We start from the raw sequence: 6,000 nt of genomic DNA on the forward strand, positions 1-6,000 counted from the left end.
CGAACGGCCGTAACTCGATAGTAAATGCATAACTGCCCAACTGGTCATAGCTTGGTGGTATATATGTAACTGTCCAACTGGCTGTAGCTCGATGGTAAATGCATAACTGCCCAACCAGCCATAGCTTGATGGTAAATACGTAACTTCCCAACCAGTCGTAGCTCAGTGGTAAATAAAGATACGTACATATATGCATAATAGGTTCCTGATGAACCGATTATAGCTCGGTGGTAAGTAGTAATATCATAAATACATGCATGCTAACATGGAATAATATTCTGAACCTTTCGGAGTGACGTAAGGTAATTAATCTTTCGAATATCATTATGTACAATAACACCATCATTATATGCCTCAAAGGGACTTAGGAATCACATTTAGACATGCTTGAATTACATTTCATTGGAAGGAATAACATAGGCATCTTTAACTATTAAGAGTATAACCATTTATGAAATAACATTACGCTTCTGTTTCGTTACTTAGATCGTGCCAAAAGAAGGAAGGATTAGCCTTAACATACCTTTATTGCTTAACTAGGACTCAATATATACTGCCTGTAGCACTTCAACTTACATTAAGACATTAGGACTATGGTTAAGCTACGAAATGGCTTAAAACGTATTTTTAAGCTAGTAGCTCGTTTCTAAAAAATTTGACAGCACCTCCCCTATAACTTTCACTTCCTCCCAATAAGAAATGTCATCAACAACCACCACCACAACAACAACAACAACAACAACAACAACAACAACAATATCATCAATAACATAGCCACGCTATGCCATCAACAACCAACAACTCAAGCAGCAGTACAACGAGCGGCAATCTCGGTTTATAACTACCAGTTAACCCTTTCTACCCTTCTTTTTCCGAATATAATTCAAGAATTACAACCACAACATACTCAGGTTTTTCCTACTAATTTTCAACCATAACATACTACAAAACATCTCCCAAACATTCCAACAATCAACAACAGTACTAACAAGCTTTTCTATAGATATCTCACAAGTTCTAGCTTCAACGACTTAGCCGTAACTTTGCTAAGATTAAATACATGTAGAGAAAGATATTCCTTACCTTAAACAGAAATAACAACTCCAATTTGAGATTATCTCGCCATGAAGTATCCTTCCAACGCAGCCACAAGAACAAGAAAGAGAAACTAGCAAGCACTTTGGGTTTCTCGACACTCGAATCACTTTGAAATACTTGAAATCACTTAGGGTTGATATGAAACCCTTGGGAGAGTATTTTCCAGAGCTTAAAACACTTAAAACAATCCCCTAACTGAGCTGGAATCACACCAAGGCCAGCAACCACAAGAAGCAATCAATTCTCACAAGCACCATAAAATTCCCGACGCTAAAATCATGTTGCTTCTCTTGGATTTAACTCTTGGTTCATATGAAACCCTCTTGAGATAGTTTAGAGGTGTTTTGAGTCTGAAGTGAATTAATAATGAAGTCAAAATGAGTTTCCAACGAAATGTAAGCTAAAAAATGAAGCCCACCACCTCAAATGGGTCCTAAAGGGGCTGCCTGTGCAGACTCGTAAAAATACAAATATCTCTCTACTACAACATCACATCGATGAACCATTTGATGTATTGGAAACTAGACTCGTAGACCTTTAATTTGGTGGGTGGTTCACCCCATAACTCCTATTATATTTGGATAAAAGTTCAATGACATTAGACCAAAATTTTAGTAAAATTATGAACGTAACTTGTGACAACTTTTGTTTACTTTGGTTTTACAACTTGCTTGACTTCAAAACATAACATACGAATATTATACGATTCAAAAACCTTAAAAAATGATCTCCTTAGAATATTAAGAACTTAGTTTTACCCCGAATGTGCGGGTCATAACATCCTTGATTCGTTTAACCTCCAACCCTCACGATCCTTCATTAACACTTGTTTTAACCCATCATTATGTTTGTAAAGGTCCTTAACCTCTCTGGCTCATATTGATTCACTTAAGACGTATTCTAACATAAAAGTACAGGGTGTAACATCCTTTCCCCCTTAAAAACATTCATCCTCGAATGTTGGAGCGTACAGGCATAACAAACTCTAAGTGAAACTTAGGGCATTGGATAGATTCTTTCCTCAACTATTTCTGTAATGAGCCGTTTGGTCATTATTACTTTTTCGATGTTTATGACCCTTTCACGAGCATGGTTAGCTAACATTTGACCCGAGGGGACCGTTGTCATGATTTTTGAGGTCTTTGGTTATGATTTGGGTGATTTTGTGGGAAATTTGGGCTTAAAGAGAAAAAGAGTCGACCCAAATTTGACTTTTGGGTAAACGGACTTTTTTCAAGAATCCGTCGATTTTGAGAGATTTGGATGGTCTTTTAGAACTTGTGTGTATATTAAGTTCGATTCCCAATGCACTCGGGTGCATTTTGGGACTTGGGTTGGGAAGTTAGTTTTGAGGTATCAGGGTTGATTCGGTCAACGAGACCTCTGTTGGAAATTTTGAGGCCACGAGTGCATTCGTAGCGTGTTTTTGTGTATGTCTGCATATATGGTTTGTAAGCAGATGATCTCGGGTGATAGTTGGAATTTCGGGTTGAGTTCATGAAAGTTGAATTACTCTTCTAGTATCTGGTGTCCGTTTCTACGACACTAGGGCCGCGGTAGGGATATTGCAGAAACGGTGGCCCTATCGCTATAGCGACATTGTACATTGGTCATGGACCACAGAAGTGGTCATGGGACCGCGAAAACAGGACAACTAAAGTGCAACAGTGGGCGCGGAAGCGGATGACAGCCAGTTAGATTCTTTAAATGTGTGTTAAAAGCCCTAATTTGTTCATTCAATACCATTCCGACTTTAGAGATTTTGGGGAGCATTCAAGGTTGTTCTTCATAGAAAATCATTGTGGTATGTTTTTTTCATCTTCCTTTCTATTCCTTGCTACACTAATCACCTTAGGAATCCATTAAACATACTAGTTTCCTTAAGAAATGGTGGATTGAAAGAGGGTTTTGTGCGTTCTTTATTCTAGGCTATTAAACCTTGAACTATTGGTTGAATTAGCTGCATTAAGCATGGAATTGATGAGTAGAAACTATTATTGCATGATTCCTTCCTAATTAGTGGCTAAATTGTGGAATTGGGAGTTAGGGTTTACACCCAAAATTGGGGGGTTTTGCTTAGAATCCGACTTTGTGTAATTCATGAGTTCTTCTAGCTTGTAATTGTTAGCAATTGATCACCTAGAATATTAATTTCATCTTGAGACCTATAGATTCCTAATTTTATCTCTTTAGTTCACAAACCCCATTCCATAGGTTGGTATTTAGGTCTTGAATAGAAGTAAGGTTTGAATAATGATTCTTCTTGATTCTAATTTCCTAATCTGGATATGACTAGACTTTCATTATCACAAAGCACAAAGGAAGGGTAAGACTAAGGTTTGATTGTTGGAGATTTATTGTTCGGCTTTCCAGGTAAGTTATGGTTTACCTTATGGTGAGACTTCGAGTATCGAAGCATATATTTAGATGATATTGTCGGAATATGCATATAAACCTTCGAGTATAAAGTTGGGTTGGATATTGCATTAGGTTGAGCCTAGTTGAATTATTTGGGGGCTAGCAACCCCGTTGCGTTGTTGACTTATCTTTTTCTATTTACTTATAGGCTCGTTGCCATGTTGAGACATTAAATATTGGTGATTAGTGATATATCACGATTATGATATTGCAGTACCTTAATTTTATTTGATATTGCGATTAGAATTGTGATTTCATTGTGGCTTATTGTGTAGCCTTATTATTGATATTACTTGTGTGCCATATGTGGTACTGTTTGGGATTAAATTGGTTATTTGATATTACAGTACATCATATTCATACGTATTTCCATTATACATTAATATTGCCTTGTTATGGTACTGAGGATGGAAAGTGAGAAGGAAATACAGACGCATTGAGACACATTTGATACGTGTCATCTCTGGGCTATGTGCTGAGTGACCGGTACTATTCTGAGATTCGTTGCATATTGAGCCATATTTGGGTTGTGTGTGAAATGACTGTTATGAGGTCTATTGGTTGGATATAGAGTCATCTCTGGGCTATGTGCGGAGTGACTGCTACATGAACTTCGCGAGTCCCCTATGGGTCATGCTGTCGAGATGTGATGTTCCATCGTCGGAGTACATGTGTATTGTGCATATTCATTGCATTGCATTCATCATTCATACATGATTGCATTGAATTGTACCCCTTGGTTTTCTATGATGTAGTTGTGATATGATTGTGATATACTGGTTCGGATTAGTTACACTAAAGACTTGCCACAGTTGTATTTAGATGCTATAACATATTTGATGACTGTACTGTGGTTATTGATTCAGGTTGACTTGAACCTTGTTGTTTTATATTTTTATCTTGCGTTGTTGTGGTTATATACGTTAGATAGTCTTAGTCGGCCTATGATACCTACCAGTACGTATTGTTTGTACTGACCTACCCTTACTGCATTCTTTTATGAATTTGGAGTACCAAGTTGGATCTACTTCTAACCCTTGTTACTGATTATCGAGGTTGCTGCCAAGTCTATTTAGAGTGAGCATAAGGACGTTCGCTGCCCGAACACTCTTTCTACTACTTATCTCTTACTTTCATTCTGAGACATGATTTGAGACTACTTATGTATCATTATCACGATTCAAACTGGTAGTATTTTGGTTTAGATGCTCTTGTATGACCAGACCAGATATTGGGGTTGGATTTTCATTACTTTTGCATTTCCTTATATCATTATTGTGAGACTTACGTTATTCTATTTTGTTTCGCTTTATTTATGTTTTATGATTGTTTGGATAAGAGTCCGCCTATCGAGGTGAAAAAGGTAGGTGCTTGCACGACTTAGTGAAAATGGGTCGTGACAAGTTGGTATCCGAGCCCTAGGTTACCTGGTCTATAATGCAAGAGCGTGTCTAGTGGAGTCTGGTGGATTGGTACGATAAGCTCTGCACTTATCTAAGAGAGGTTGTAGGACATTTAGAAAACTTCACATTCTTTCATTCTTTCATGCCACTTTATTCTAATTGGTATCTGGAACTATCGAATTGGTACCTTACTCATATCTCTTCTCTCACAGATGGTGAGGACTTGAGCCACGATAGCTAGAGATCAAGTGCCAGAGCCTGCAGCTGCGGCTAGCACCAGGGGATGAGCGACAGTTAGAGGACGCGGTCGAGCTAGAGGCCGCGAGGCTGCACCATCCAGGGGCAGGGCCACTGCGGTTGGGCAGCAGCATGTGAGATCTCCATCTCTAGATCCTGAGCCTGAGGTTCATTCGGTTCGAGACCAAGCCGTTGGGGATGACGTGGCTCCTGCACGGGCACACCCTGAGGACATTTTAGATCAGACAGTTTAGAACACTATGGATCACAATCTACTGCATTTGGATGCACAGCAGGCTACCGTTTGTATTACTTCTTCGGGTGGAGGATCACATACTAGAGCTGGGGCACAAACCCCCGAGCAGAGGCAGACTCGTGCAGCACACCCTACTGCGGCTATCGCTCCACAAATGGATGTAGTGCCGGCCCCGAGATATGATCTTAGACCCATGCCAGGCCCTGTTATGACTTTGACCGATCCGGAGCTGGTAGGGAGATTCAGGAAGATGGATCCACCGAGATTCACCGGTACATCTAGAGAGGCATATAATTTTATATTGGACATGCATGAGTTATTGCACATGATGGGGATTGTCGAGACCCACGGGGTTGATTATGTGTGATACCAGTTTCGCGGTGGCACGGAGACCTGGTGGAAATACTTCATTTCTTATAGACCAGAGGGTTCTTCTCCATATAGTTGGACACAGTTTTATCGGGCCTTTCTTGAGAAATATGTGCCTCGTGCCTTGAGAGAGGCGCGTAGAGATAAGTTCCTCCACTTGCAGCAGAAGGGATTATCTATTGATGCTTATGTGACCCGTTTCTTGCATTTGGCCCGTTA

This window comes from Lycium barbarum, chromosome 9 (genome assembly GCF_019175385.1).
Source record: "Lycium barbarum isolate Lr01 chromosome 9, ASM1917538v2, whole genome shotgun sequence".
In the NCBI taxonomy this organism is placed as follows: Eukaryota; Viridiplantae; Streptophyta; class Magnoliopsida; order Solanales; family Solanaceae; genus Lycium; species Lycium barbarum.